This window comes from Pinus tabuliformis, chromosome 5_2 (genome assembly GCF_031772625.1).
Source record: "Pinus tabuliformis cultivar Carrire ecotype Pingquan chromosome 5_2, CPIR1, whole genome shotgun sequence".
In the NCBI taxonomy this organism is placed as follows: Eukaryota; Viridiplantae; Streptophyta; class Pinopsida; order Pinales; family Pinaceae; genus Pinus; species Pinus tabuliformis.
Genome location: NC_142306.1, coordinates 178,350,650 through 178,372,885, shown reverse-complemented (window position 1 = coordinate 178,372,885; position 22,236 = coordinate 178,350,650). Strand labels below are relative to the sequence as shown.

General features: G+C 39.4%; 1 pseudogene; it reads right to left on the bottom strand.

Moving 5' to 3' along the window:
• Positions 1-3,189: 3,189 nt before the first annotated feature.
• LOC149158121 (putative alkaline/neutral invertase D) overlaps positions 3,190-22,236 on the bottom strand; it is a 57,538-nt pseudogene continuing 38,491 nt past the window's right edge.

Here is a 22,236-nt window from a genome sequence, read left to right as displayed (position 1 = left end):
ATAAATAAATTCTATATACAAAAATAAGTTATAAACAATTCAATAATAACTTCTTGCTTTCCTCGCGGAAAAAACTATCTTGTGTTTCAAACATCTAAACTATACTAATTATATATTAACGCTAATCAAATCTGAGATGAAAATTAATTGAATTTCCTAAACGCGCTCAAGTTGAAGAGGCACCAATAACCAAGCTTCGGTGCTCTAGTTAGCGTGCTTTGGCTCAATGTGAATTCAAATTGTTGGAAGAATGCAGTCCACGTGGCAGCTGCCAACAAAATGATTGGTTTCCAATAATTCCAATTTCCAAGGCTATTCACATTCGATTATAAATGTTAACCATTAAAAAGAATTCAAAAGTATTAAGGCCGGCGCTATACTGACCCTTAGTTCCGCTACACATAACAAACGAAAATGATACAAATTAGATTAGAGCATTCTAGATTGCTTAGAGCGCCCTGTGACAGCAGTGCGAACCTCAATATGCTGCCAATTCACTGATATATTAGCTCGGTTGTAAATTTGTCTTCTGCAAAAGGCATTTAGTCGAATTTCCCGCGTGCAAATAATTAAGTTCAATTTTAAAGGAATTTCGAATTTCTCCCGTAACGTCCGGTTAATTTTGACTAAATAATGCAAGTCCTTACCAGACCTCTGGACGCACTTTAAATGGTTTTATGTAAAACATTTCACCAAAATTAACGATGTCAAAAGACCTTGTGCAAATAACAGAATAAAGAATGTCGATTTAGTTAAAATGCGTGCATGTCATTCCCCTCAAAATACCTCCAAAAAGATTTTTACGGAGACGTAAAATACATGAGATTTTGTTTTAATGCAAAGCGCGAAAGTATATGGACAAATGCCCCTTCACTTCAAAGAAACCCGCAGAAACGCAAATAGAAGCAGCTGAGAATTTATGAAAAGTAGTGGAATCTGTAGAGTACTGTGGCCATGTAGGTTTCGAGGCAGCTTTGAACGGAAAATTATTTGAAAAAGAGCGAATTTCCACAGAATTTGCTTTAAAGATTTGCAAGAAAGTTCTACGAGTTTGCCTGAAAAGTGCCTAAATTCGACGAAGTTTGCTGAAAGAGCAATTTAGGAAGGGAAAACGCAAAAATTATTCTTGCACTGGTATTCGTTCCTATTTTTTATTTAATTCACATTATTTTCATTTTAGTGTCTAGAGTAAAAGAGAATTAACTAAGACTACTGGTACAAGTATTCCTCTCAGTACATGTAGCAGAGGCAGATAATAATCTCAAATGAAGTCAGAAAAACCTTACTGTTTTTACTTTCCGCCTGGATCCTCCCATCCACTGAAGCATGATGCCGCGGTTCGAAGAACTAGAAAAATGCTTGATTCAAACAATGCCTTGCATAAAACAAATTTTTTGAATGAAAATACATAAGATCCAAAAAGGAATTTTATAAAGTCAGCACTACAGAAAATTCTTTCTTTCGAACAGACTTACAGGGGTTAGCAAATCAAATATCAACTTCCAACGTTTATCTGATCGTTGATTCAACAGTGAAAGGCTTTAATTATACATTGAAAGCTAATAGATTGCTCGGTTAAGGCCATGTCCAAATGTGCACGAACTTACTGTTCCCCCACTGCGCCGGAAGTATATTTTAACAGCAATTTTTAAATCTTTGGAGCGATTCTTCACACTACAACTCTGTAATCGTTGTTTCTCCACTATATTATGTCTCGATCACTTTACGGTCACAACTGGTCTTGGATATATAGCAGCCGAGGCACTGAATCTATACATCAAAGCAAAGAAATCAGATAACGCTAGGTAATCTCCTGTCCCTGTGTTTGGAAGGAGAGTAATTTTCTTTAGTGAATTCCGCGTTGCGACGGAATGAATTCGGATCATCACATTTCTTGTCACCCACAAATGTTTGATGGTTGATAAAAGTGCCTTTCTGGCCGGTCTCCAATTCGTCCAACCGCCCCCAACCCTTTGATGGGCAAAAATTCACACCGCTAATTAGGATGGGATTGAGCTTTTTGGCCTCTTCCCGTTAGCGTCCATCGTAAGAAAAACAAAGTTGATTAAATTAGCCATGATAACTTTCAATATTTTTGTTCTATCGGGATAAAATTTAGTTATTAATTTAGTTATTAAAGAGTTGAGACTTCTGTGATCCATAACATGTTTGTTAAAACAATTTCGGCAAAATCACATAAAAAATCATTTCTTTTTTTTATCCATTGCCCAGTGAAATATAGCTATTGAAATGACCTGCATTCCCTATTTAACTTATCGCTCAGATTTGATCTTCAACTTGTCGTGACAATGAACCACACTAGTTGGTTCGAAACGCACTGACAAATGATTTTTTATGTGATTTTGCCGAAATTGTTTTCACAAAAATTTAGTTAACCATGTGTTTAACAAACTTTAAATGTAGTTAATTTTTTACCAATTTTATTTAACACTTGATTAAGAATTATTTATAATTGTAAATTTTAATTATGTTAATATGTATGTTTATTTTGAAATAGAGTTTCTAGAATTTTAATTTAATTATAAATAATTATTGAATGGATGGTAGGAATTTAACTTCTATGGAATATTCTTAATAGTATACAACGGAGTGGGCTATTGTGGGGAAGGAACAGGGTTGACGCAACAACTCCCCGGCGCTAGCGACCCTTCCGATCCGAGCGACCCCTCCTCCCGTAACCTGATGGGCCCCACTCCACGCCCCCTCCTCCGCCACCCTTTGCCACCGTCCTCCCCTACCCACACCCTTTGTCCCCCTCCCCTTCCCTATTCCACATTAATTGTCGCCCCCCTGTTGGAAAACATTGCGGTTCAGAAATTTGTGCGCGCAAGGGACAGAGCTCCTTAACCTTTCCCCAATCGGACCCGCTCCATTCCACTCCTTCATTATCAACAGGCGAACGGAAGAGGTCCAACTCTGTGCAAAATTGCTCTCTTACAGCTCCCCTGCTCTCTGACAACTCCCCTGCTCTCCGACAACTCCCCAACTCCCTGCGCTCGAAACTAGTAATATTCCTTGAGTTGTCACTTTTGTTGTCAGTTTTCCAGCTTTCACTTTAAGCTTTCTTCATGTAGTAATACCATGCAATTTGGATTTTATTTGTAGATCTTCTCCTACATGTGTTGTTGCAAGTGCAGTAAAACCATAATTGAATCTCACTAAAAAAAATCAATGGTCTAGGATATTCTCACCTGGCCAAGATCCTCCATTGTGGTAACTCCATCTGGTGTTCTTTGGATCGCAACATGTTACTTACTATTCATCATTCATGACCCTCTAAGGCATGGTATGAAACCTTGAGAGACATCTCTCCAACCAGATCTTCCCACCGCTCTTCAATAAGAATCTCGTAGATTGTTCAGGTGTTGCCAAGGATGACAAAATTGCAATACAATTACCCAAACAATACCACCTAAAGTCCATCTGAGCTGGGTTGACATTTCCAATAAAATAACCTCCTCTCATTGGCATGAAGTCAAATACCCAATCTGTAATGGAATCAGGGATAACATTGAATTTATTTATGTCAGACCAGGAGTAACTCCAGTTTGGCAGAAAACTGATACGATTTATTTCATTAGGTAGCTATTGTTATATACAAAGAATGTGACTGCTCAGTTCATCTTCTGATGACTGTTCACATTCCAAATTCTCCCAATCGCAGAGGATTAGGTGTCAACATTCCCCCCCTTAATCTGAAGGGATGTTGGTGAGTCCAAGCATCGTTCTGAATCTTTCAAGCTTTTCTCTTCCAAGCGCTTTGGTGAAGATGTCTGCAATTTGCTCATTTGTGGAACAATGACGAAGATGGATTGTTTTGGCCTCAACATGATGTCGGATCAGATGATATTTAGTATTGATGTGCTTTATACGATCATGGAACTTTGGGTTCTTGGCCAACTTTATTGCAGAGGTGTTGTCAATCATGAGTGGAGTTGATTGTACTTGTTTTACCTGCAAATCTTCAAGAATTTTTCTAAGCCACACAATTTCTTTCGTTGCTTCAGCTGCTGCCACGTATTCTGCTTCTGTTGTGGAATCTGCTGGAACTGATTGTTTGCGTGATCTCCAAGAGACAGCTCCTGATCCAAGACTCATAGCATATCCTAAAGTAGATACCCCAGTTTCTTTGTCTCCATCAAAGTCTGAATCAGAGTATCCAATCAAGCTGAAGTCATCCACCTGTGTATACTTGATTCCAAGGTCTTGAGTTCCCTTCAAGTACCTTAGAACCCTTTTTGCAGCAGACCAATGTCCCTCACAAGCCTTTTGCATAAACCTAGAGAGGATTCCAACAACAAATGAAATGTCTGGTCTGGTAGTAGTGAGGTAGATGAGACTTCCTACAAGCTATCTATACTTCGTTGCATCCTCAAATTCCTTTCCTTCAATAGATGTGAGCTTTAAGTTTTGTTCCATTGGAGTAGAAAGAGGATTGCACTCTATCATGCCAAATCTGTTTAACAAATCTCCAATGTATTTCTTTTAAGAAAGAAATATGGATTTTGGATGTTGGGTTACTTCAATGCCAAGATAGTAATGAACATAGCCCAAATCAGTCATTTCAAAACTTTTCCCCAATTCCTTCTTTATGGATGCAATGTAGCTTTCATTGTTCCCTGTCATTAAAAGATCATCTACATATACCACAAGATATACAACTTTTTTGCCAACTTTCTTGACAAATAAAGTTGCATCATCAAGATCAGAATGATTGAAGTTAAGTTTCAGAAGATGCTCAGTTAGTTTTTCATACCAGGCTCGCGGTGCTTGTTTGAGGCCATACAAGGACTTCACAAGTTTGCATACTTTTTGTTCATGTCCTTTCACAGCAAATCCTTTAGGCTGGGACATAAAAACATTCTCTTTTAGATCTCCATTCAAGAAGGCAGTTTTTACATCCATTTGATGGACTTTCCAACCGTTCTGAGCTGCTAGTGCAAAGAGTGTCCGGATGGTGGCCCATTTTGTTGTGGGGGCAAAAGTTTCCTCATAATCGACCCCTTCCTTCTGTGCAAAACCTTTTGCCACGAGCCTAGCTTTGTGCTTGTCAAGTGAGCCATCAGCTTTGTACTTGTTCTTGTAGACCCACTTGCAGCCAATTGGTTTGGTTCCGAATGGAGGATCAACCAGCTTCCAAGTGCCATTCTTTATGAGGGCATCATACTCCTTTTGCATCGCTTCTTTCCATTCATCATGAGAAGCAGCTTCTTTGAAGGAAGTTGGTTCAAAATCTGTAGACAAGTTCAATTCACAATCATAAGAAACATCCATATCAACAGGTGAATTAGAGTCATCTACATCACCTCCATTTTGTCGGTTTGAATTTCTGGTTCCTGTTTTTCCAATTTCATCAGGATGAACACTTTCAAGTGTCTTTGTCAGCCACTTTGGGGGACCTTTCTGAGATGGTCTGGGCTGCTTTGTTGATTGAGTTGGGACTGAATCAAGATTGAGTCTCCCAATTCTATCAATTACATCACTTAAAGCATCATTCGTTGTTGGAGTTTCATGCAGGGGAGATTGTTCTTCAGAAGAAGATTCCACATGTTGATCTAGTATAGGAATCCCCCCTTCAAGATGTGGAATTTGATTATCAAATTCTTGAAATGATTTTGTTTTTGCGAATCTATCCAAGCGATCAAGTTGCCGCTCAACAACATTGTCAGATTTGGATGATTCAAGAAAAATTACATCTCTAGATACAACAAACTTTTTTTTGCTTCATCATAAAGACGGTATGCTTTGGAGGTGTTTGGATACCCCAGGAAGATACACTTACGACTTCTAGCACCAAGTTTGTTTCTATGTACCTTTGGTATCAAAGCATAACAGGTGGAACCAAAGATCCTGAGATGTTTTACCGAAGGAACATGTCCATACCACAATTCATAAGGAGTCTTGTTTCTTATAGCATTAGATGGACATCTATTCTTTATATATGCAGCACATAGAACATCATCAGCCCAAAACATTATCTTTACATTTTTGAAGAAAAGCATGGATCGTACCATATTCAAGATTGTTCTATTCATTCTTTCAGCTACACCATTCTGTTGGGGATTATAAGGCACAGTTGTTTGATGTTTGATCCCATGTTGGCGAAGATAGTTTTCAAATTCATTTGATGTATATTCTTTTCCATTATCAGTGCGAATAGACCCAATATGAGATTGTGCATCATTTTCAATCCATTTATGAAAATTCTTGAATGTTTGAAAGGCATCAGATTTGTTCTTCAATAAATAAACCCAACACATTCTGGTGTAATCATCAATAAATGTCATGATATATTTATTTCCATTTGCAGAAGGAACAGGCATTGGACCACATAAATCTGAATGAATGAATTCAAGTTTCCTATGTGCTCTTGAATGTGAATCATGAAAAGACTGTTTGTTATGCTTTTCTAGAATGCAAGCATCACATTGCTTATGTTTCCTAGGAATTGTAGGCAAACCAGCAACACCATTTTTCTTCAATAAGCAGAGACTGTCATAGTTTAAATGTCCAAATCTAGCATGCCATAATAAACTTGATGGAAGTGTACCTTCTTCATGATGAGAAATATATGAGAAATGTTGTGCATGAGCAGAGGTTCCTTGCAGTTTGAGAAGCCTTTCTTCTTCTATTCCCCTCATGACAAGTGAGTGGTCAGATGCTTTTCTTACCTCAAGCTTTCCATCAAACATATGAATGGAGTGACCTCGCTGGCGGATGTGAACCAAGGACAGCAAGTTTCTCTTGAGCTGTGGGAGATATAAAACATGATCCAAAAGAAAGTCTGGAAGGCCAAGCAGTTTAAGCATGATTGTGCCAAGCCCTGATGGCTTGATTTTTGACTGATCTGCAGAGTATACTGCTCCATCAACATTGTCAATGAAATCTTCAAAAAAATCTTTTCTATGAGTCATATGACAGGTTGCTCCTGAATCAAGCAACCAATCATTTTTCGAAGAAGCAAGTGAAGCATTAAACAAATCTTCATTTACTCCAATGTTACATTGTGCCTCAATATAGTGAGCGGATTCAGGTGCTTTACCTTTGTCTGTATCATCAGTTTTACCTTTCTGTTGGTTTCTTTTCTGCTCAATTTTGTCCCATGGTAGCTTGCATGTAGAGGCATCATGTGATCCATTTCTTTTGCAGCGAATGCATTGTAAGTCTGCCTTTTCTCCTTGAGAATGTCTGCCCCCCCTGCCTCTGAAGTATCTTCCTCTTCCTCTTCGTCCACCTCTTCCTCTTGTAGAATCTTGAGCAGGATGCTTTTCTTTATGAGCAAGGCACACAGTCTCTTCAAAAGATTCAGGGGATGTCTTCTTTCCAAAGGCTTTCTCTCTTTCAGCAAACTTTTTCACAAGAGAGTCAAAGGTTATATCTTTAAGATTTCCATTTGCTTGTAAAGACTCAAGATAATTGGAATAAGTAGGATAGAGTGCCTTGAGAAAAGCAATAAGAGGGATATCCAGCTCAACCTTAGTGGATTTGATATCATGCATTATAGATTTTACTTCAGATGCAAGAGCAAGAGGATCATTATTTTTCAGTTCAAGAGTGAAGAGTTTAATCATGAGCTGAACAACTTCAAGTGCAGAATGTGAGTCATAGAGTTCTTTCAGCTTTTGTAAAGCTTCAAAGGCAGTTGAATATGATGAAATATGGCGACTTACTTCTTCATTTACAGATGCTGCGATTAATGCATAGACTTTGTTGTTCTTGTTTTCCCAAATGACGAGCTCTTTGTCTGATGTAGGCTACACTAGGTCATTGTTTGCTTCTCCGACACACACTCCTTTCCACAACTCATTGAAGATGAGGGTGTGTTTTATCATCCGGGACCATTCAGGATAGTTCTCCTTGCCAGTGAGAACTATTCCTACCATAGAGATGATTGAATGCATTCTGTAAAAAATACTTCTGCTGATAAAAAAAACTTCTGCTGATGTACAGTGAAATTGTACTCAGATATATTAAAAACAGAGGTATTATTTTGTCGTGGTATATGGGGGACAGCGTGGGAGCCAAACGCAAGAGCGTTAATAACATTCCAATACGACAACAATAATAACATTCCAATCGTACAACGTTAATAACATTCATATACAACGTGGGAGCCAAACGCCGGAGCCAAAAGCAACAACGAACTAATGTATATCAGCATTATATATGTATAGAACAATGTATTTAGGTAATATGGAACAACGTATTTAAGTAACCGTTGTGCGAGATATGAGAAATCGAAGCGGTGAGGGAGGTATGTTATGACAGTGGGATATGAGAAACTGGAGCGGGAGGGAGGTATGTTATGACAGTGTTATGGAGTGATGAATCAAATGGTTCACCGCAAGAGTGCACGGAGGTGGTTTAATACAGTGCGACCGAAGGAGAGGGCGCACAATGAATACACTTGTGGGAGCTGAGGGGACCGCATACACAGTTACTCCAGTGTATAGCGTATGGAAACGGTAGAGCAGTGGATACAATCACTCCAACGTACAGTGCCATTCAACTGACTAAAAACTTCATGCATTCACCATATATGCCATTGACCATCAATCTTCTGCAATTTATGAGCTTGATAACGAATTCTGATTATTGAAAGCACTTACCAAACACCGCAACACCTCCAAGTTTTGACCAGGCTCTCACACTAATTCTTCAATCGTTTTGAACTTTCCAAAACAAATGTCTCAACACAGCAATACGACCCCTTCAACAGTAATATTATTGTTGAATACAACATGCAGTGACGCGCTTCAACGAATGTATTCAAGAATGAACGAGATTTGCAGGGTTTCGACAGAGATTTTAGCCTGCAAAAGATGTAGAATAGACAGACAGAATATGGCAGAGAAATCTGACAGGAGTTACACTACAGAAAACTAATTTTGGGACCTGTGCTCTGATACCATGTCAGACCAGGAGTAACTCCAGTTTGGCAGAAAACTGATACGATTTATTTCATTAGGTAGCTATTGTTATATACAAAGAATGTGACTGCTCAGTTCATCTTCTGATGACTGTTCACATTCCAAATTCTCTCAATCGTAGAGGATTAGGTGTCAACAATTTACAATGGTGTGAGAATATTCCTCGGTCTTGTATCGATATATGTTGTTCAACTACTCAAAGTCTAACCAGAAATAATTAAGCATGTGATAACTTAATGCATGTGGCCTTTTATCAATTTTCTCTATAAACTCTTTTCCCCTACCTTCTGGTTTAAGGAGTATCCAAGCACACCTTAGTGCCATGAAGAACAAGGCTTAAATTTCAATGGGATAACCATAAATGCCCTGCAAATAATGTGATCTCTTGCCAAGTTAGCATAACTATTTACCAAAATTCATTTCCAAAGGAGGCATAATAGAAACTGCAATATTTGAAGGTCAATATTATTTTGTGAGATAACAAAAATGCTTAATGAAATTGCTTTCCAAAAGCTATATAACAAAAATTATGGATGTTAAAGGGATCATATTGAACCTGCAGACGAAAGCACTCAAAACCAAGTAGTATAGTTAACAAAAGACAACAACTAGCAGCTAGTAATCTAGAAAGGACTATTCTTTAAGGAAAATAGTGTGACAGAGAATTGAATGCCAAAACAATAAACAATGACTAATTATCACTCTTGGTTGTCAATACTAGTTTTAAATTTCACAAAGCAGTGGCATATAATCATTCGTGTTTTCCAATGCAAATTCTACATTTCACAAGATAACTCCAATATATTGAAGGTGAGAAGAATCTAACCATTCTGTGATCAACCATACAACATCCATATGCACAGAGGAGAGTAGGAAAAGTGTCAAAGCCTTCAAGAGGCACAATGTCAAAATATTCCTCATTCCACGTTGGCAGTCAAGCATGTCTGCTAAAAAATGATCCCCAATAGACTTTGTATAGGCACGCAACAGAATAATCCACCAAAATCCAAAATCTACAGGAGCAACTCTACCTATCCATGCCTTTTTACAAAGAACCTTTGTGGTAGACTAAGTCATGAAATATTTTATTCGTCGAGGCTAAAACTGAAATACAACAACGGATGGAATATAATGGATTTCAAGGGATGGAATATAATGGCTTTCAAGAAGAATGATACCTGATTATAGTTTAGTGCATCCTCTTTAGTGTCCAAAGTAACAATAGTTCCAACAGACTTTCCTCGAAAGTAAACCAGTGATCTCTGTAAAGACTCCCAAGCATCAGAAATCATAGGATGAGGCTCAGAGGAAGCTCATACTGAACGAGGCGTATTCTAAGTTGATGAACTCATTCCTTCCCTACAATAGCCCACTCCATTGAGAAAGTGTAAGGTTTCTTTCATTGTTTGGAAAAGGAAAAATATATATTTCCCTACTTTACATAGCATCCATTGAACCAAAAGATTTGCATCTATCATATAACTTACATTTTTTGGATTGTGTTTGAGTTATTTTATGCACGATCAATTACCATTACAACTTTTCTTATGTTATTACCCTAGCCTTAGTGCCACTTCTGAATGACTAGTAATTTATTGTATGTTTTTCTGTTATGTATCCTCGTTTATTATTGGCACTGTAGGTTGTTTAATGATTAAATTTAAATGCCTAATTCTAATATCATGTTATTGTTATCTTATTTTTCAGCTATTTTAACCATAAAAATGGTTCAAAAGTCGGTCATGTGCATTGAGGCCTCATATTATCCTAATCTGGGACGAGCAGTCGTTCAATTTATTCTTTACAATAGTGAAACCAAACATGTGTTGCATAGAAAGAAAGAAGTGCAGGGAAGGGCTACAAACAATGAGGCATACTACATTGTTGTGTTAGCCCTGGTGAGAATTCCATGTAATAAAAGTAAATAAAAGCAAAATAATAACCACGGATGATGGGACATTGTTCCAAGTTGAATGTTGGGCAAAATCTTAGTGATGGGCATCACTTGTGATTGTTTATGGCTAAAGAAATTGGCAAAGGCAATGGCTAAGGCTTTGGAAAGGCAAAATGACATTTTTGGCACAATTATTTATGAAAATAATGGAAATTATAACATAAATGAGGTGAAAGGTCACAGGTTGCATGTGAGGAGGAAAATGAAGGAAAATAATGGAAAATGAAGAAAATAAAGGCCTCATTCATAAAAAGACTTTTGAGGATTAGTTGGCAACCTTTTGTTAGTTCATTTTTGGAGCTCTCTCATTATTCTCTCTCTCTCTCATACTCTTGGAGACTTAAAGTTTTATTGGAACACTCTTGGTGGGTGTGGCATACTTGGATTATTGGAGCAAGAAGGCAAAGGAAGAGTAAGAAAGTGCAAGAAGGCATCAGGATCAGCAGCTACATCATATTTGCTCGCAGGTATCGAGTTGCATGTATGTTTCCTTCACTAGTTTTGGCATGTGTGTGGCTTCTTGGTTGTGATATGTCATTGGCATGGAGGATTGCATGGACTAACAGTGGATTGTCTAGCCTTTCCATTTCTTGGATAGCCATGGTGATTGTGGGTTTACTTTCATTGTTTGTTTTTGGTTGGTTCTCATGTTTCCTTAGCTTGGGTTGAGTTACTAGTTCCCGTAGCCTTGGTTGGACAAACGCTCTAGAGCCCTGTAACAACTTGGGTTGAGTTACTAGTCCAGTTGCCTTGGTTGGACAAATGCTCTAGAGCCTGGTGGCAGCTGTGGGTTGAGTTACTAGTCGTGGAGCCTTGGTTGGAACAAACGCTCTAAACCCTTGGATGGTTGGGATAGAGACCGATCTGATGATGGTTTTGTGATGTCCGACTGTGAGGTGGAATCACTGTTTGATGGGTTGAGGTGGATGGCCTCTGAAAGACCTAGATGGTTTTTTATTGATGTGTTTTATGAAATCCCACATTCATGCTTGGAATATGGCACGGGGGTGAATAGTTGAAGAGAGATTTGGCTTAGCCATTCTACAGTTGGGTGGAACATGGAAGTCCCATCTCGGGTTTGGATTTTGTATCATTAATGAAAGGTTATTTCTCCTTGTATTTCTATGAGCATTTTGATGGATTATATGTGGTCTATATGATTGTACTTTCATGAGTATTTTATGCTACTATTATGTTGGTTATGTATGTGTTTTATGATAGCAGCCATGTGTGGCTCTCGTCATGTTTTTACTTGTAATTGAATTATCAATGTATCTATGACCTAATGGAATAAATGGCAGTTGATGTGTTGAGGCATCAATGGCTCTTAGCGATACTCAGCTAAGTATGATACCCTTATGCTCAAAACTGTTAATTACACCGTTAGATTACACATTTGCAATATGTTTGACGAAATGCCTGTCATGGCTAGTAGGGGTTGTTTTGGAGAATTTGGTATCTACGGATAAATACTACTTCCCTAGATAAGTAGCCATATCTAGAACAATAGTTTAAAGCACTTTAGCCTTTTCAAGACAAAGAAGATGAGACGACCTACTTGTAGTTCCACTTTCCTCTTGTCTCCTTTGTATCGATCCTGTCGCTCCTTCTCGTACTTAACATGCTTGAGAAGTACCTGTAAATACAAACAGAAGACAAAGAACCGATCAAAGCAAAAGATCTATTGAATAAAAGTAAATGGAATCATATACATTTCACACATATAAGCATCATATGACAATACAAACATATGGGAGAAAGGTTCAAATACTTTATTGAATAGAAGAAGGAATTACAACCATTATGTTTGATTCAAAGTCATTCCTCCAGCTTGGATCCCATCCACATCACATCAAAAGCATGAAAAACTTGTAGCATTACAATACTTGCTTCAAAGTCAATTCTCATAGCAACATTATCTCCTTATAATTCAACAAAGTCTAGCCCCTGATCACTTAGATGAGTGGTCAATTTATAGGAAGATGAAGGAGGTTTTGTCATAAATGGTGGTATTGAATGGCCTTCTATACTTAGAATTAGTTCCATGGAGGAAGGGATGAGAGGATAGGATGCATCTTAACTCATTCCTCATCCATTTTCGAGCTCATGGAAGTTGATAAGTGAGGGAACCTTCTAGATGACTCCAAAATATAAAAATATTCCCCAAACCCTATGTGAATTTCGCTCAAACTCTCCCAGCACAGGTGAAAGCAGGCCTAAGTGCTCTGTAGAGCGCCCTGGCATGGACTCAACTACTTTGCAGCGCACCCTTATATGGGCCTACCTGCACTGGTCCCTCTAGAGATCATTTCAGGATATCTTCATGTCATGAAACTGTCTGGGAAGGAGGCATTCAAAAGGGTGACTTGTTTAAGGCATGTAGCAACTGAAATTAGGGTTTAATGAGCCCTAAAACACTGATATGGATGATGGGAGTGATGTGCCCAAATAGATCTGTAACAGGGGTCCATTCAAGGTCCTGAACAAGTATTTGCTTTAATATTTCCATTTCCATGTTATTTTACACATGGGCTCTGGGCCTGAAAAAGTGACCCAAATCCCGAAATCGTTGGCATAACACTGACAATTTTGGTCTTTGGTCACTGGTAGCTTGTGAGAGTGACTTTGGGTTTCTGGTCGCACTCATGCCTATAGCATGGGAGCGACTGAGGCTTAAGTTGTCCAAAAGTTTAGTGGGACCCCAAGGTAAGTTGTCTAAAGTATTGGATTGGTTCCTAAGGGTCTTGTAGTTGATGATTAATGTATGTATGGTGTGTTTTTGTTGGTTCCACTTCCTTAACATGACTTAGGAGGTCAAATCATATCATAGTGGCCTCTCGTCGCATGTTTACCCCGGCTGGCCAGTTGCTTGGGTAGATGTGGGAGGAGGGTGTTACAGAGTGGTGTTGATTTGGAGTAGCATCGAATGTGCTCTAGCCATGAAAATTAGTGGAGAGGCTAAAGCACATGAGATCTCCAAGACCCAGAAATAGCTTTCGTAGATTCTAACCAGTTTGGGAGCTATTAAAATAATTAATATTTTTAATGGAGTTCCTAAGTTTAAACTTAGGAAAAATAAAATATTAATGGGTATTAATATAAAATTGGGTTAGAAGGTTCCAACAGTCATGGATCGAGCCAAATCTAATCGTAGCTGTTGATTAGAGATTTAATCTCAGTCGTTGAAGGACCGACAGGAAACTTATAAGAAGAGGCTTGAGGGTCAGGGAGCTACGTAGAGGTCAGCCAGGCTAACACTGGGACTGGGGGAAGTGCCGAAGAATTTTTCTCTTTGTTGGGTAAGCCAGTTGGGCACCCAGTTGTATTGAGGAATTGCTTACTAAAAAAATCCTCCTTTATTGTACTAGTTTTCCCACATTGGGTTTTTCCGGGGACTGATTGTCCAAAATATTTGTGTCGATGTGTTAATTCTTGTGCATGTGTTTGTTTCTGTATTATGATGTGATATCTGCAGCAGAATTTATTTTAATGTTTACTAAAGGATTTTCATCAATAACTTATCAGGAAATAAGTAGGTAAAATAAATCAGCTGTTGCAGTAATAGAATTTTCACATGGTATCAGGGGAAGTAATCAGAGACAGGAAGGGAAAATCAATTATGGGTCGAGACCATGATACAGAAGCATCTACATCAGGGGACTCGCATAGATTTTCAGAAAACTGCAGAAGAGAAAGTGATTTCGATTTCTCTATGTTGGCTTCCAGGCTGGAAGAAGAAGTGGCTTGTGTGACTAGCTCTGTATCATCAGAGATATGGTATATAGACAATGGGGCCTCTTGGCATATGACGGGAATCGGGAATGTTTCTCAGATTTTCAGGAGGAGAAGACGAACTTTCATATCACCATGGGGAACAAGGCAAAATCTACTCTAGTAGGGAGGGATACCATAGTTTTTCAAACAGAAACGGAAGAGTGGTTTTGTGCTACCAATGTGTTGCATGTACCAAGACTGGGGATGAACTTACATTTTGTGTCACAACTTCAAGGAAATGGCTATGGTGTTTTCTTCATCAAGGAGAAAGTATACGTCAAAACTCGAGCTGGAAAAAGAAAGTGCGGATCGGGATCAAAAGTAACAGGCTGTACAGACTACAACTAGAATCACCAATGGCACTAATAGGAAGTCGTGGAGATAAGGATTTGAATGAACTATGGCATAGAAGAATAGGACATTTTCACCATGGGACTCTGAGAGTTCTCGGGAGCACTGCAATAGGAGTTCCGGATCTTAGTACGGAACGAGATGATGTATGCAAAGGATGCGCTCTAGGAAAGCATGCCAAGGCAACATTTCCTAGAAGTAAAAACAAGGCCAAGAGTGTACTAGGATTGATACACTCAGATATCTGCGGACCCATATCCACTAAAACTCTTAGTGGTGCCGAGTACTTCCTTACCTTCATTGATTACCACTCAAGGAAAACTTGGATTTATTTTCTAAAAACCAAGGACAAGGTTTTTTGTCGATTCAAAGGGTTCAAGGCTCTGGTGGAGAATCTGACTGGGGAGAAGATAAAAGTTTTGCGCTCAGATAATGGTGGAGAGTATGTCGATAAGGAATTCACTGATTTTTGCGCTAAAGAGGGCATCAAAAGAGAATGGACAACTCTGTACAATCCGAAGCATAATGGAGTAGCAAAAAGAAAGAACGGGACTATTGTAGAAGTAGCTAGGGCCATGATGTATGATTAGGATATGCCAAAATTCCTGTGGGCAGAAGCACGCAACACAACAGTCTATGTTCAGAATAGAACTCCTCATCGGGCATTGGGAAAGATTACTCCAGAGAAAGTCTTCACAAGGAAGAACTTGAAGTCAATCATTTCAGGGTATTTGGAAGCTTAGCATATTGTCGCATACCCGAGGAAAAGAGGAAGAAGCTGGATCAAACTGCAGAGAAAGGATATCTAGTGGGATATAGCGAGAACATTAAGGCATACAGAATCTATCTTCCAGGGAGCAGGAAGGTAGTAGTTTGACGAGATGTGAAGTTCATGGAAGACAGGGCTTTCAGAAAATCTCGAGAAATGCCTTCCTAGGAGTAGTCAAAAGAGGAATCGTTGGTCAAACCTCTTCAACCAACAGAAGAAAAGAATTCTTCCTCGGGTCCGGAAGAATCACAAGATGAGGAGGAGCTAACAGAAGCACTTGTTGGCAAAAGAAGAATGAGCAGGGAACTTCGTCAGATTCTGTGTGATGCAGAGGACTTCATCGGTGTGCCAAGGAACAGTAAGAGGGAGCGAAAACAACTAGATAGATATCAGACATTAGTAGCTCAAGATGGGGAGCCTGCCAACTTTTAGGAGGCAGCTCAACATCAAGTTTGACTGGATGCGATGGTAGAGGAGTACAACTCCATAATGGTGAACGATGTCTGGGAGGTAGTGCCAAGGCCTCAAGACAGATCAGTGGTAGGTTCGACATGGATCTACAAGATTAAATACACTACAAACGACAGTGTTGAGAAATACAAAGCCAAGTTTGTGGCTAAGGGATATGCTGAGAAGGAAGGAATTGACTATGAAGAGACCTTTGCCCCAGTAGCTAGGTATACATCTATTAGAACTGTGATATAAACGGAATTTCTGAATGGTGTAATAGAAGAAGAGGTATACATTGAACAACCAGAGGGCTTTGAGACACATGAGAAGAAGTCTCATGTATGTAGATTGAAGAAAGCCTTGTATGGGCTAAAACATGCACCTAGAGCGTCGTATGGGCGAATCGATGGCTACTTGCAAAAAATGGGATTTGTTAAGAGTGACATAGATCCAAATCTCTACTATCTGGTTGTAGAGAATGAGCCTCTAATCTTAGTATTATATGTGGATGATCTCTTCCTGACAGGATCATCCAGGCTCATAGGGGACTACAAGAAGAATCTAGCCACGGAGTTCGAAATGAAGGATTTGGGACGAATGCATTATTTCCTCGAGTTGGAAGTTTGGTAGCAAAAGGGGGGGATCCTCCTTGGACAAGGGAGATATGCTACAGAAATTCTGAAGAGATTCAGGGTGCAGGATTGTAGAACCATGGCTACTCCAATGATAACTGACTGGAAGAAGATTGATGCATCAGAAGACAAAGATGTTGATCCCACCTTATACATGCAGCTCATAGGGTCCCTGATGTATCTGGTCAATACCAGGCCAGACATTTGCTATGCTATCAACATCCTCAGTCAGTTCATGGTGGAGTCGAAGAGGGCACACTAGGCAAGAGCCAAACATGTCCTCGGGTATTTACAGGGAACAGTTGATTATGGACTCTTGTACACTAGGGGTATGGATATCAGATTGAATGGGTTTACTGATGCAGATTGGGCAGGAAGTTCAGTGGATCAGAAAAGTACCTCTGGGTATTGTTTCAACATTGAATTAGGAATGACCTCCTGGTGCAGTAGGAAACATAAATTCGTGGCTCTGAGCTCAGCTGAGGCAGAATATATGGTCGTAAGCACAGCTTCGTGCGAGGCCATATGGCTTAGAAAACTGCTTGTGAACCTATTCAGAAGAAAGATGGAGACAACTAGGATCATGTGTGATCATCAGAGTTGCATCAAGATCTCTGAGAATCCAGTGTTTCACGATCGGTAAAAACATATTAATATCCGGTGTCACTTTGTCAGAGATTATGTCCAACGAGGCGTTGTACAGTTGAATTACACTCCTACAGGAGAACAGGTGGCAGACATCCTTACCAAAGCCCTTGGAAGAACCAAGTTTGATTATTTCTGGGAGAAGTTGGAGATGATAAAGAATACATTTCAGTAGCAGAAATGGGTATGATGTTGCAGTGCAGTAGCAGTCAGCAGCAGCACGATGCAACATGATGAGAAGGAGTTTGCAGTGCAGATCTAGTGTTGGGAAGAAGGACCAGCAGCGACACGAATGCAGAGGGAGTTGCAATGCAGATGCAATGTTGGGAAAATGGACCAGCAGCAAAAGGAGCTGCAGTACATATGTAGCAGTGGTAGTGATAGATCCATCGACAGCAGTATAGGATGCAACAGTGCAGAGGATGTTGGGCAGGGAGGCCTAGCATCAGCACAGGTACCGATGCCATATGATCAGAGTAATGCTGAGTGTGGAGTATTACTAGAGCACAGTCCTCACTAAGAGGGAGTGTTGATTTGGGGTAGCATCGGATGTGCACTAGCCATGAAAATTGGACGAGAGGCTAAAGCACATGAGATCTCCAAGACCTAGAAATGGCTTGGGCAGATTCTAATAAGTTTGGGAGATATTAAAATAATTAATATTTTTAATGGAGTTCCTAAGTCTAAACTTAGGAAAAATAAAATATTAATGGGTATTAATATAAAACTAGGTTAGAAGGTTCCAAAAGTCATGGATCAAGCCAAATCTAATCTTAGCTGTTGATTAGAGATTTAATCTCGGTCGTTGAAGGACCAACAGGAAAAGTATAAGAAGAGGCTTGAGGGTAAGTTGGAGAACACACTGAGAGAGACCGGTCAGTTCGATTTCTGGAGTGGGGTTAGCTGATAAATTTGAACTAGTGGTCTGGAGAGCAGTAGGAGGCAGCAAGCACAGAACAGAGAGTTGGGAATAGCACCATGGGAACAACGTATAGGTTGGAGAGGCAGACGTAGAGGCTATAGACTGTGTAGTCACTGGAGGGCCTGCGTGGGTGACGCAAAGAGGTAGGGGCTGACGCAGAGGGTCTGGGAGCTATGCAGAGGTCAGTCAGGCTCACACTGAGACTGGGGGAAGTGTTGAAGAATTTTTCTCTCTGTTGGGTAAGCCAGTTTAGCACCCAGTTGTACTAAAGAATTACTAAATAATAAAATCCTCCCTTGCTGCACCAGTTTTCCCACATTGGGTTTTTTCGGGGACTGATTGTCCAAAACATTTGTGTCGATGTGTTAATTCTTATGCATGTGTTTGTTTCTATATTATGATGTGATATCCGCAGCATAATTTATTTTAATGTTTACTGAAGGATTTTCATAAATAACTTATCGAGAAATAAGTAGGTAAAATAAATCAATTGTTGTAGTAATAGAATTTTCACAAGTGGTATCAGAGCATGGTTCACCCCTCAGACTGGATGGGCTATGTGTTGGTCATCAATGCATAGTAGTTGCATGTGTGTCTCTCACCCGTGTGCTTGTTGCATTGGCATGATGTTGTTCATGGTTGTAGTGATGTCGTTAGGTGAAACTTGATGTTTTGTTGAGGAATTCATTGTCATGAGTGTATGATTGGTTACATGTCGATTTATGTCACTTACATGTATCGTTGCAGTATGCTTGGTTACATTCATGCTTGATTGGTTACATTCTTGTATGCTTGGTTGCATGTATCATTCTTGCATGTTTGATTTCAAGTATTGTTCATTCATGTTTGATCATACATGTTTATGCATATGTGTGGATGGTTATGCATCGCTTATGCATGTTCACGTTTGCATGTGGTCAAGTGTATAGTGACGTAATGATGGTGTTTGTCATGCATGAGGTCGTGTTGTGTGTTGTTGTTGAGGTCTTGCATTGATGACTAGACCCTAGCTATAATGACAGTTGCATGGTCATATGATTATGTTTTATGTTTCTATATGTTGGCATAATTATGTTATACATGTATCACACTGATTTGTCGATCTTGTAGACAAGGTATCCTCCCCGAGCTATACTAAGGTACATTGGGTTTTTGTGATTTGGTTTAACTGACATGATACACCTTACAGGAAAAAATATCAAATGGCTAGCAAGATGGTTGACTACAAAGACTCTCCCTATGAATCTAAAGAGCAGTATGGTGTTGGGAATTCTTCTGTTTTAGCAGTTACACTGAGAAGCTTAAAGGAAGAAATAAGGAGTTTTAAGGATGATAATGACATAATCATGCAATCACAGGAGAAACAAATAGAGGTAAATGTAGTAATACTTCATAGTTTGTCATATTTGCAGCGACAGGGACCATGTCGGATCAACTATGAGAAGGAGGATAGAACTAATGGGGCATATGGTAGTTGGTCGCATGGTGGTCACAGATCAGATAGAGATGACACAATGAGAGATGACATATTGTTGGACACTCCAAATAGGAGAGGGCATAAACACAGGTATGATTCTAGTTCTAATTCAAATAGGCATCATGATCGTCATCGTCATCATCCTTACAGGAGGAGTGATAGGGGATATTTGTCGAATGAGTTTAAGAAAGCAAAGCCACCAACATTTGATGGAGAGATGAAGAAACCACATGATGCATATGCATGGTTGCTTGGCATGAGGAAATTCTTCAGGTTGCATGACTATTCAGAGAACATGAAAGCTAGAGTGGCTACATTCAGTCTCAAAGGTAAAGCAGACATTTGGTGGGAAGATGTGAAGAATGTCAGATGTATTCATGAGGAAGATTTGACTTGGAGTGAATTTGAGCGACTATTCAAGAAGTAGTATTTGTCAGAAAGATACTTTGATGACAGGGCGAAGGAATTTTATGAGCTAAAGATGGGATTTATGACAAATAATGAGTACACTATCAAGTTCTTGGATTTACTGAGATATGTGCCTTATCTCACACAGGAAAAGGCCAAGATTCAAAGGTTCATTAGTGGGTCACCAATTGCATTTAAATATAGAATTGAGTTCGATGAGCCTAGATTATTGGAGGAGGCCATTCGAAAGCTAAGGCATTGCTATGAAAAATCAAAGCGCAGAACCGAGACTAAGCCATAATGGAGATGTAATGCAAATAACAAAGGAAAATGGGACAGAAAGAGAGCAGGGCCTCAGGATACAGGTAACAAGGAGAATGTCGCACCACCTAAGAAGTTCAATGCATCAGATAGAGGACAGGGATATCGATCTGAGGAACAGAATAAGGAGCCTATGCGGTGTTGGACTTATGGAGGAGATCATCGCATGAGAGACTGCCCATAGTACCAGAGTGGTAGGCCTAAGATATACAGTGCGTATGAGGCACAAACTATTGGAGATGTTGGTCAGAGTTTCCATGTATCTATGCAGCATTGGATAACAAACAAACAGAGCATTAGGAATCTATCATTGAAATGGACAGTGAGCTTTGTGAGCAAGTTATTTCTATTTTGATTGACCCTAGATCTAATTATAGCTATGTTAGTCCTGACATGGTAGATAAGTGTGGTTTGAGTAAGGAATTGCATGCAGAATATTGGTTAGTGCAGTTAACTACGGGTACGAAGAAGCGAGTTCATCATTGAGTAATAACTTGTGCATTTGACTTGAGTCGTATGCCTACTGCAACACATTTGAATGTATTACCGTTGGGTTCATACAGTATGTTGTTGGGCATGGACTGGTTGTATCTTCATAGAACCAAGGTAGATTGTTATGATAAAGCCATTGAGTGTGTTGATGGCAATGGGGAACCAAGAGTCTTACAGGGTAAGAAGAAAGCCACATCAATTAGGATGGTGACATCTATGCAAGCAAAGCGTAGCCGCAGGGAAGGGTGTAAGTTATTCGCAGTGCACATTTCTAGTGATAAGGGTAAGGAAGTTGAGGATATAAATATGTTTAGCAGGTACCCATTTTTACAACAATTCAATGATGTATTTCCTGAGGACATTACAAAGTTGCCACCTCACAGTGAGGTAGACTTTTCTATTGAGTTAGTGCCAGGAGCAGCTCCAACATCAAAAGCACCTTACAGGATGAGCACACGTGAGTTGGTTGAGTTAAAGTTGCAACTGAAGTAAATGTTGGACAAGGGGTACATTAGGCAAAGTGTATCACCATGGGGCGCAACGGTATTGTTTGTGAAGAAGAAAGATGGAACACTTAGATTATGCATTGACTACATGTAGTTGAACAAAGTGACCATCAAGAATAGGTACCCGTTGTCGAGGATTGATGACTTGTTCGATCAGCTGAAGGGAGAAGCAGTTTTCTCCAAGATCGACTTGAGATCCGAATATCATCAGGTACACATCAAAGAGGAATAAATTTACAAGACCGCTTTCCAGACTAGGTACGGGCATTATGAGTTTGTCATTGTTCCATTTGGCTTAACTAATGTTCTAGCTACACTTATGTGTTTGATGAATAGTGTGTTGCATCCATATTTGGATAGGTTTGTTATTGTGTTCATTGATGATATACTGGTATATTCTAAAAATGGGAAGAGCATGCCGAACATTTAGCAACAATGTTGAAGTTGTTGAAAGAGCATTAGTTGTATGCCAAGCTCAGAAAGTGTAGTTTTTTTCATAATGAGGTACACTACTTGGGGCATGTTACCTCCAAGGAGGGCATTACAGTAGATCCAGAGAAGATAAGGTCCATCATGGAGTGGGT